Consider the following 12,078-nt stretch of genomic DNA (forward strand, 5'->3'; position numbering starts at 1 on the left):
CTGTGGCACCAGCTGCTGGCAGAGATGAGTTCAGAGCCTGGGTGGAAGCTACAGCCCTCTCTCTCACATAACCAACAGAAGGAATTATAAATGCAAAAAAAAAGAAGCCAACACAAACTCACCAAAATCTGTGGAAGAGTAACCACTAAACCAGCTGGATCCAATGTCTTGGGGAGATCTTGATGCCCTTAAGCTTTGTGCATGCAAACCAGAGGCACACCAACAGACATGGGGCAGAGACCTCTTGGAAAATCCACTGTATTCCCTTAGCTGGCTACTTGGCACATTCCTTTGTGCAAGGGAGTCCCTGTCACAGGGGCTGGCCTGTCACTGTTGTGAATACTCTGAAAAACAATGTCCTTGCAGTTGCTGTGTATCATGCAGTTTATCATATAGTTTGAGGCAAGTGCTCCCCTATTTCCCTCCCCTGACATGTCTCGGAGATGGGCTGAATTAATTGCATATGCTTTTTCTGTGAGTGCATAAACTGCACCACTGCTATATGCACACAAGACAGATTATAGCCAGAGTAAAGAAGTGGCTCTTTTTCTGTGTCCTCTCTTCACAGGTCCTTTCTCCTAATACTTCCCCAAAACCATTACATTTTTCCTACCACCTGGGCAGTCAAATGGCCCTATTCCCACACCACCTCACTGAAATTACAAGGCAAGAAAAGGTGGCTTCGTGCCACCCAGCTAATGACTAAAACAGCTCATGGCTGCTGTAGGAGCTTGGCTAGTCCAGCTCTATCCTTGTGCTACTGAACTTCTGGCCCTCTGACACTGTCCTTTCTACCCTCAGCCTTACTTTGGACAAGGGAACTCCAGGCAGGAGCAGCAAAAGTACCATTCCAGAGGAGAAATGTGTTGTTTTCTTCACACCACCACTGAAGTGTGGGATTTTCAGCAAGGTTGCTCCTGGTAATAAACTCAGTCACCTGGAGTGTTCTATCCACTACATAACACTTTCTGCTGTCCACAGGCTGTTTAATTTCTCTCTGGAGTGCCAGACCTTCTGTTTATTAGCCCTGAACTTTCTCCTGTTGCCAGCAGCTCTCATTGCTCTGTGTTATCAAACTGTAGACTGCATCCTGTCCTGTGTAGTCCCCTCTCATGATAGATTTTTACTCCTGCAACTTTGTCCTTGTGGAAACCTCATTTCCTCAAGGTGTTTCAGCAATCACAGTCTTTGATATCTTTCTAATGCTTTGGAGTAAGATGAACTTCAGCTCCCCACTCCCTGCCTGTCCAGATGACTTTCCTTGCACACCCTCCTAGAACACTGTTCCTCCTGCCCTCCAGTGTTATCACCAACTCTTGCCTTCAATGGGTTCACACAGTTGGGAAGTACACAGGGCTGGGAGGTTCCTTGTGAGTCACCAAGTCCATCTCCATATTACCAGTGCTCCCTCTTCGTGCAACGCCATTTACATTATACTGATTAAAGGCAGTAATTTTTGGCTCTCTCACATCCATGGAAAGCCTGATCTCAAAACTGTCTACAGTTATAAGCCTTCCCCTAATGTCAAGGCTGACTGCATTCATGGGTGATTCATACATATTTTTTCCACAATTAAAGAGGAATAAATTCTATTCTTTAGCTACTCTAAGCATATGACTTCCATACTTTAACTCAAACAACACATTTCCCTGGCATTTCATTCACTTGTTGTGCTCAGCATAAGGGAGGAAAAGAGAAAGCAAAAACAGATGTCTGACTTAATAAATAATGCTCTTTTATAAAAGTAATCTCTTTTTTGATTGTTACCAACAATACTTTTGAAGAAGCATGAGATCCAAAAATCTCCTATTGCATTGAAATCTGGGGGACAGGCCAAATCAGAGGTGAAAATATGCAGTTAACACCATTTTACAGCCAGAAGTGGACAAAGAAAGGTTGAAAAACTGAATTTAATATTTCCACTACAGTGCAAGTTTAGCCAAGGTTCTAATCAGGACAGTAAGCCATGATCATCAAATTCCTGTTCCTTCCACGGAAAAATAATCCTCTGTATAAGATATGACATGCAAGATCAGGGATAGAGACAAAGTAGAAAGGATTTACTCATGGTTACAATAGTTTGGGAACAAACAGAACAACATGAGGCAGCTCTAGATTTGTTTCAGGGAGGGAACAGCCACCTCCAGAACTAAATCCCCTACTGTTTTGGAGCTGATATCCATTAGTGGCCATGCTGTTACCTCAGTGGGCAGCTGAGAGAAAAAAGACAGCATTTTCCTCACATTGTAAACCTTTTCCAATAAACCAGGGTTATGTTTCAAGTAATTTATAACTGCCTCTAAACTGCAATCAAAAGTGCCATGCTAGAGACAACAATTGCCATAGATGCTTGGGATCTCTGCAGGTATGTAAGTGCACATGCATCACAGATAGAGCATGCAGAGATATCAGGAAAAATTCCTGGGACCAAGGGAGGAAGAGGAGAGTAGATATGCTGCCACAGACCAGCTCATATCTGGCTGTCCAACTTTTTTCCCCTAGCTTTAGTTCCCACAGAAAAAAACTATTTTTTTTGTGCAGGCTTTTACAAAATCTCTTCAGCAGGACCACACATTCATCCTCCTTGTTACTCAAACAGCCCTTGTGTTCCTGCTTGCCAGAAGGGTGGTTAAGCACAGATTCAGACACCCTTCCCAGCCCTTTGCCTCCCACAGGCAGGCATCCCACGCTTCTCCCCAGCACAGAGACCTGACCCAGAGGAACTGGAGACCTCCAGCAAATCCTCTGCTGGCATCTCCAACAGAAAGCAGCACACCACACAGATTTAGTTGTCCTCTCTTAGATGAAGAATGTTCCCTTCTGGGCAAGTTTGAGGCTTGTTTTGGGAACGAAGAAGAGAGGCAGAGGACAGAGAAGAGAGAGGGAGAAAGGCTGAATTATTGTCTCTCCATTCTTGGTGCTCTTTGGATAAATAATGGACTTCTGTCTCCAGGGCTGCTAATCAGCTATAAATGCCCTCTCAGAAAGCAAACAACAGCACAATAGGAAAGCCCAGAAATAAATCCATTTCATTATAAATTCATTTTGTTTTCATTCCATTTTTCTTGCTAGCAAGAAATGTAGGTTAAGCTACGCACTTTCTTTCTCCAGCAATCTCTGCTGGTTATTGGCTAATGCAACAGAAAATTAGGCTTTTGACAGTGTAATGGCCTTGTTATGAAAAAAATGCAATTATATTATTTCCCAAAACAAATTCTACAGCATTAAGTGTCTGAGCAACATAGCATTGTCCTTGAAGCTGTTGGTGAACAAATTCTACATGAAGAAATAGAGGATGAGCAGCCTTCATGGGAGATTCATTTTACTGCATAGCTCTCCATTGCTCAGAAATAGAGATTTCATAGCAGGAACACAACCCACATGCCAGACAACTGTGTTACACAAGCTTTTGCCTCTATGCTACTTGCAGATGCGCCACCAGAACTGGGGATTGTAACTACCTGAAGACTCCTCCATGGCACACAAACTATGTCAATTCACCAGCGTCTGCTCATCTCTCTGCTGGTGTTTCTAACAAACTTTGTAGCAAAAGCTAAGGCTGATAGTCCAGGAGTAAGGAGGAAGAGTTTAGAGCACTAAATGGAGTGAATTCATAACAGATATCACATATATTTCAGTAATCCTCCATATCTAGGTTAATCCCAGCAAAGCTGCTTGAAGTTCAGCTGTGGACAGGAATAATGAGGCACCAGGAGAAGCCACTAAGGGCTGACAGAGCACAATTCACTCCTGAACAACACAAAGGGAAAAATCAAGGAAATGTATGGTTTTTGGATGGGCACAGAGCACTAAGGCTCAAAGGCAGTGCTTACTTTAGGAAATTCAAGAGAACCAGGCACTAGCAGGAAAATCCCAGGCATCCAAGCTCAGAGAATAGGGTCAATGGTGTGGTCTGCAAGTTCTCAGACATGGTTTAGGGGTTAGCACAGATCCCCAGTAACCAAGAAATAATTCACAGGTAGCATCTCTAAGTAAGAGCTAACATAATAGATGCTGGCCTTTGGCCTCCCTCGGCCCCACAGTTGGCAAACAATTCCAAGCATGTTTAATTTAATAATGCAGATGTTGGCAAAGTCATGAATCTCAGCCACAGCCTGTAAGGAGTCAAGTACCATGATGGGAAATGTAGTAAAGACCAAGGTAAAGGCATAGTTTCACACATCTGGTATTTGCAAGACATCCTCGTGACTGGAAAACACAAAGGCACGGCAAGCTGTGTATATGAAACAGCAGCTCTGATCCCTCTCCAGCTTTGCTTGGGTTTGTGTTTCACAGCCTGACCTCATCTAAAGGTTCTCTGAGAGCAGCTGAAACAGCAGATTCACAGAATTCAAGGTGGCACCCACTGTTATGGGTGTAACAGGTAACCTCAATACTTAAAAGCAGCCTGATACTTTCTCTTATGAAAATATATTTTCCACTGCTGAGAGCTTGGCCAGGACTGAACCGCTCAGGTTGAAATGTTTCCATGTCAGAAGTTTGCCTCGGGGTGACTTTTCCTTTTAAAGTGTCAACAGGAAAAAGGTCAATGATTTCTAAGAACAAGATTAAGTTGCTTTGTTCACCTTGGAGGAATTGTTAATGTTGTGCTCAGAACACAGAGCAGACCTCAGCACCTCTGCAAGATGCTGAATTTGTCACCCTGGTGCCTCTTGTTTGTGGGGAAATGATCACATCTCTCAAGGACTGTAGCAATTTAGTGTGTTTGTGGAAATCACCAATTTACACTTAGTGACTGTTCTAGCATCTTTTTACTTCTGAAACTTCAGTCTCTGCTGAGAATAATCAGCTTACAGCTCATTGATCCAAATTATGTTGCTCAAACACAAGCTAAACAGAAATGCCAAAGGAGCTCTCTTCTGGGATTGCAGGATTTTGCAGGCATCTGCTTCTTGGGGTACAGCATGGAGAGATGAAATATAAGGCAGGACGCTATGTCTCCCTTTCAGGTCATCCGTCATTACAGCCAGCAATGCTGAGGCCAGAAGAAAACAGGACAGATAGTACAAGGACAAAGAACTGAATCAGATGGTTTTCACAGAAGAGGCAGGCTCAGGACATGAGAGCAGAGAAGAGTCAGGGCAGGTAGGACATGATCGCCCCCTGGAGCTAGAGTCCCCTTGGGACCTGGACTGTGTGGCAGCAGATCCCAGTGTGTGCTTTATATTCCCTCATCAAGCAGCCACAGTGGGATGAAACTCAGGGCCCAAATGAGTACAGCATCAGTCTGAATTCACAGGTACTACAAACTGTTTGCCTGTGAAGGTGGCTGAGCTACTGCTGCTCCACTCATGAAAATTCCCTCTTAGTTACTGGCAAGAAAGCACTATGGAGCCAAGCAACAGGCAGCTCACACCCACATGTCTGACCTTCATCTTTTCTTATCTATATTTTCTCAAAAGAGAAGCATAGCCCTGTGCTCTTAACAGTAGAGAATCAGTGGTTGACACCATATCTCTAGACAGAGGATGAAAACCACCTGGATGTGATGATTTTACTTGCCTTGTCTTTGGTTCAAGCAAGAAAGATGTAGTAACAGCTATCCTACAGAGGTTTGACAGCTGCTCAAGTAATTAAGCAGCAATATAAGCAGCAAAAAAAAGTCTGATTACAAGTGATAGCACCTGAGGGGATGGCATGAAAACATGTCAGGGGAGGTTAAGGTTAGCTATTTGGAAAAGGTTCTTCACCCAGAAAGGTGGTTGGGCACTGGAATAGGCTTCCCAGGGAAGCAGCCACAGTAACAAGCCTGACAGAGTTCAAGAAGTGTTTGGACAATGCTCTTGGGTACAGGCTGTGACTCTTGGGGTATCCTGTGCAGAGCCAGGAGCTGTACTCAATGATCCTTGTGGGTCCTTTCCAATTCAGGGTATTCTATGATTTTAAATGCTCTAATGACCTGAGATAGATGATGCAGCAGACAGCAAAATAAAATTATAGATGCTGTGTACCACAGAAGAAAACAGCATAAAGAAATAATAAACCAACTGTAGCCAGAGCTCAGCGCTACAGGTCCCAGGTATCTTCCTCCCCAATACCAGAACAGCATTCACCTACACTAATTAATTCCTAGAAGGGCCAGGGTCCTTCTGGGCAACCAGGTCTTGCCAACACAAGGCACCATCTTCAAGTGCCATTTGCCCTGATCACACAAACAGTAGCCACACAAGCACCACATATCTTCCCCTCAAAAAAATTAATTTCTCACAGTAGCTGGAGCTGCAGCTCAGCAGATTTACACCTTGGAGCTGAGGAAGATAGGATGGGGGATATTCGAGGCAAAAGATACATGACAAGGCGATGGCCCCCACAGATGTGAAGGGGACTTGCACAGCAGCAATTCCTCCCTGAGTGATTAAGGTGACTGTGCCAAACTTTGGAAATGTCCCAGAAACCTAGATGTTTATAGCTGCAGTGGAAGCCAAGATCTCTGCACAGACAACAGATCTGCAGTTACCAAAGCCAGGTCAGTTGGCTTAGCAAAAGGTATATTTCCATAGGGTTTTTTGCTTGTTCATTTAATGGTAGCATTTTTTACGTGTCTCTGTTTCTCAAGACAACAGCAAGAAACCAGACACTGAGAATTTTTGGTAGCCTCCCTAATCAGAGGGAATGTCTGTGATGTAACTTGCAAACACAACCCTACTCATGCTTTCGACCACTGGGGCTCCCAACTGCTACTCCTTGAATCAGAGGTGACACCGCTGATGATCTGAGCTTGGCTTTCCATTCTCCTGGGAACCCTACTGCAGAAGACTGACATTCATCTTGTTACCTTTTGTATTCAATCCTACATGCTTCCCTTCAACCTCTTCTCTCAAAGAGAAAATAATCTGATCTGCTTCAGTTCTTCTGCTTCAGTTCTTCTTCAGTAGAACATTCCTCCAAACAGCCTGACATTCACAGATGTTGGAAATGCTTAGTGATACAGAAAGGAAACAAAAATCTTCAAGCCCCGCTGGAAACCCACAGCACCAGCCTAATACTGCTTGAAAATATGCCATCTGATCTGAAGAATTCAGTTCCATAAACTGAAGGCAATGGCCACGCTCTCCCTTTGCAACAATGCAGAAATGGTAGAGTTCACCTTTCTCCACAAACCTCCTTGTTTGTGGAGCTATATAAACACCACTGAGACGTGTGGGAGGCTGAAACTTTGGGTTCTTCATGCTTTATGTCAAAATCAAATCAAAGGCAGGGGAGCACACTTAATTTGGACATATTTTAAGCTAAACAAGCATAAAATATCTGACAAAATTCTCTTGCTTAATGCAGTATAAACAATTTTGGTATTCCACAGAAAATTGCCCATTTAATGAATGCAGCAATTAACTAAAGAGAAGGTCACACTATTCTTGCAGTCTTCATTAAGCATAGGACAGTCTCAGCTATTGCCACAACTTTGGCACAGTCCATGCATGACATTAAGTGGCTTGTTTGCAGCTGGAGCTGCACTGGGAGGTGAGAGAAATATCCCTGTAGGATAGTTGGTTCTCCTGCAGAACACAGATGAAGACAAGCCAATTTTTGCCATTACTTTCTGAGGGGAAAAAATAAACTCTAATAGACATAACCCAGAGGTAGACTAAAGGTTTTAGAAGGCAGCCTCTGGCAAATCCAACTGCAGCAGTTTAAGACATTAGCTTGCACAGCTGTCTGCCAGCCTTGACTGCTCACCTTGTTGGTCAGCCAGAATTTACAGCTCCTCTAATAAAGACAGCAGAAAGAAATACATGCTTGTGCCTCAGCTACTACAATTTGCAGCCCAGCATATTAGACTGCATTGCTTATGATTGGTGAGATCGCAGACTGTATAGTGAAGGAGGAAAAAAACAGATAAGAACAGAACAAAATGTCCTCCTTGCTATGAAAGGCTTAGAAGAAACTTGAAAGAATAGAGAGGCTAAAGAACTAATAAAAATAAAGGGGCTAAAGAACTAATGAAATATGTTTATTCTACAGAAACTGATGCAGCATTCTTTGCTGTTGGAAATACTGGATTGGCTATCTACTGCTCCCCATGGGGGCAGGGAGCTGTAGGTGCAAAAGATAAAGCCAGGTCTTGAAGAGTTATCAGCCCTGCTCATGCTCCCAGTAGCTCAGAGCTCACTGTAAAAGTGAGCATCCTCCACCACCAAACTGGTTATAAGGAATCCCTCCTGACCACCCTCCCCTTCCAGGGCTCCCCTCTGGGAATGGCATCACCTGAATGTATAAGCAGCCTATTTTTGCAACTCCCAATGCAACCAGACCCTCTGCTCCTATGCAGAGCAGATTTCAGACATAAAATGCAATATGTTGAAAGAAATTAAGACAGGAAATTTAGAAGGGACAATAGGTTTTCTTTTTTGAAAAAGGAGTTACAAAAAACCCAGGAAATTCACACACCTAAAGCATTTATTAAAATATGTCCCTAGAGCCAGCTTTGACTTAAGCATGCCAGGAAATCACTGGTAGCCTTTGAATACTGAGAAAAAAAACCTTAAAAATATCATTGTGTATTGTAAATGTAAATCTCATGTACTGGATGCCCCACTTGCTTTGTTTAACAAAGCTATACTATACACTACCTGTACTAATGTGCAGGCTGTAGGAAATCTATTAAGATAACATCATCAGTTTTACCTGAAACAATTTTAGAAATAGCATGTGATACTCTAGCAATGTATTGAGCCACAGTTAATCAATATAAGGTGCTGCAGGCCATTTGGAAGTTTTTCAATTACTGTGCAATGAAAGGTCAGGAACTCAACACAGAACTTTTTGAAATCTTGGTTTACTTTGCAAAAAAAAAGCCAATCTCACTTTTCAGCTCCCCAGTAACTTGGTTAGCTCAGTTTGAAATAACCTAAAAACAAGCAAACAAAGCCAAATATACCTTAGCAAAAAATCCCACTACCAAAAGAAGCCCCAAAAGTTCCTCACTGAAGGTCTAACAGTGCTCCTAGACTAAAACTTGCAAAGCTCTTCCCAATCCTTCCCTGCCAAACACCCAGACCTTCTGAGGGCTTAGATGCTTCAGGTCAGACACAGTAAGGTACTGGCCCTAGTAAGCTGCCTCACCAAGCTGAAGGGATGGCATGTGTGTGCTCCTTCAGCCTATGGCAAACACAAGATACAGTAAATAATCTTAGCCTGTAATGAAAGATTTACTGCGATTGCAACACCCAACAACTTCATCACAGCCTAAGCAAATCCAGCAGCTGGCTCTATGTTTCTTCTTTTGTTTTAAGTCCTCTAGCACTTCCTGAGCCCACTTCAATGCAGCAACTCAGAAGGAAACAGTCCTCGCCAGAGGCTAAGTATCTTACTGTGAACATGAATGTCTTCCACATTTGTGCTGCTCTTTAAGAGCCTGTCACTCACGAGGCCTTGACACCAATTCTCACTTACTGGGTGAATCACAATCCCCTTACCCATGCATGTATTACTTACTCTTGCCCTTGGCAACCCTGACTCTGTGAAACACATACATAAACACAGTCTAGTCCCAGTAGTGAACCTTGATTCAAGAAGCCTTTAATGTTTCAGTCAGCAATATTAAGCCCAGAGTGTGGATGAAAATCAAATCTCTTTTTAAAAGGGACATCGTTTGTGGCTACTTTCTTCTTCCTTTTAGCAATGAATACGTGCTCTACAGTAAAGGTATCCGAACTGGTTGTGGAGCAGTTCCTGCTGAGGTGTTGCAGCTCACAGCTTCATCTCCCACAGTAAAGCTGCCCCATGTTCAGTTACAATGCACACTGTGCCATAAGCACTGCATGACATGCGCCATGACCTGTCCAGTCACCCCTGCTGCATGATGGCAGTCTTGGCCAAAGGCTGCTACAGGTAGCCATAGCCACACTGCACTTCTGCTGTCCAAGCCCAAACCTCCAAGTCCTTTGTTACAGCAAAACACAATTGATTTTCATGAGCCTCATATCCTCCAAAATGCCAGGATGCCAACACAGCCCTGCTATAAAGAATGCCTTTCTTCCAGTCACATCAATGTTCCATTAAAACTTGTTTCTTCACCTTCTCATACATCATCAAACACACCAAGCAATAGTTTGTGAAACACATGCTTTACACCTATGCATACTCATGCATGGACTTCACCATGTTTCTTCATCTACCTGAGTTTTGTATCTTCATCTGAGCCAAGACATTTTAACTCCTCCGCTCTCCACCTCTCTATTGGAAACCATTCAACTATAGAGGTCAGACTATACTAACACTGGGATAGCAGCCAGCAGTACGCAGCGTACCTGGCTTTTAACAGCTAAATCCTATAAAAAATAATTATACAAATATGGGCACTCCTCCCCAAGACATCCTAATGCTTTCAACAACCTCTTAGGAACACATAATGCTGTTGGATGAGACAGAGGCTGAAAGGAATTAATTTGAGACACCTGAAACTTACTGTGTGAACACCTGCTGGCTAAACAAATAGCCCTAGAAATGAAAGCTGAGACAGCTGTATGCACACTCTCCACTGCTGTATCAGATAGCTGCTTCCTGAAAGCAGGCATGAACTGCACTGCATTATCACCCAAATGCGGTCATGGGGTAGAAAGCTCTCCTTTAAGAATCTTACACACTGACACAGGACCAGGAAAATTCTAGAAAAAAACAACCACCTTGAAGTACTTAGGCTCTGACCACTATCATCATTTAGGAAGCTAACTCCCTGTCTTGGGTTTGCTTTTGCTTGTCTTGGGCTCGCTTTAGCTTGTCTTGGGCTTGCTTTGGGCCTGCTCCCGGCTGCCCCTCCCCCTCTCTCCCTTCTCCCTGCTCCAGGGGTTTGCACCGACTCCGGAGGACAAGGATCTGGACTTCGGGAACCACTGCTGGAGGTCGGCTTGGGAGGCTCTGCCGCTCTCCCCGGCGAGGACCGGCTGGGTTCGTCTCATCTGGGTTTGGGTTGGGGGAGTGTTTCTTTTGTATTTTTGTTAATAAAAAAGTTTTTTCCATTTTCACCAGAAGAACAATTCTTTCTGAGCTCAGTGAAGGAAGGAATTGTGAAAAAGAAAAGGGGGGGGGGGCCCTTTGGAGCTCTTTTTCCCCAAATTTGTCCTAAACTTGGACACTCCCTTATTCTTCATGAATGTTAGATACATTATCTGTGTTCAGTGCTGATCCAATACCACATGGGAAGTCTGCGGGAAGCCGTGCAAGTCCTGCCAGGTAAGCCCATCCTCACCTTTCGCCAACAACTGCAGTTGTTCTGTGACTATCCTGCCATGCACTGCATGAATATGAGCAAGGACACAAAGCCCTTCTCACATAGAATTAAGCTTATGAATGCTTCTGCATACACCCTTCAGTCATGGTACCTTGTGTCCTTAAGTACCTCACCTTGTGCCCTCTGGAATTTGTCTCTGCAATAAATGAGCACTTGACGAGTTCCCCATTCCAGCAGGAGACCATGGGCAAGGGTGGAAATCGCCCCTCACCTGTATGCTGCCGGAGGCTCCGAAGGAGAGGTTTTATGTGAGAGGAACCATGGGGATAGACTACAGCTTGTCTGAAAAAGCATTAATGTTCTCCTGCATCCAAAAGACAGAGCAGCCAGCAAAAGGCTTCTGTCACAGGGGCTGTAGGGAATGAGATGGGGCAGAGAGGGAGGGCACCTCTTTTGCACTCCCTATGCTCTGTTTTCCAATGTTTTCCTTCATGCTTATAAAGATAAAAAATTCAAAACTATGTTCACCCTCATCCCCAACATCCAGAGTTATTCTGGGGGCAGAGTTCAGTTTTCAGCTGCCTAAGGGCAGAGAAAAAAAGAAGAGGGAGCACAAAGACAAAGCAGGACAGGAGATGCTCACCTTTCTTCAGAGCAGCTCATAGGCAGAACAACTCACATGCTCTGTAATCATTCCTTTAAATGCATGCCTGAAGGAATTTTGCTTACAAGTCTAAAAATCACAGCCCTGAGAAATAGGGCTTTGTTGCCTCTTGCCAGACTTTTATTAAAAATTAGTTTCAAGCTTCCAGCAGAGCACAGGCTGAAAGCATCACCTCAAGAGTGGTAACTACCTCCCTTCACCTCTCATTACCAACAAAAAAAGA

The 12,078-nt window shown here is 43.8% G+C and overlaps 1 protein-coding gene across 2 annotated transcripts in view; it reads right to left on the reverse strand.

The window, feature by feature from the left end:
- FSTL1 (follistatin like 1) overlaps positions 1-12,078 on the reverse strand; it is a 212,003-nt gene that overhangs the window by 30,097 nt on the left and 169,828 nt on the right. The gene's annotated exons all lie outside the window — the stretch shown is intronic.

The sequence above is a fragment of the Erithacus rubecula genome (assembly GCF_903797595.1).
Source record: "Erithacus rubecula genome assembly, chromosome: 1".
In the NCBI taxonomy this organism is placed as follows: Eukaryota; Metazoa; Chordata; class Aves; order Passeriformes; family Muscicapidae; genus Erithacus; species Erithacus rubecula.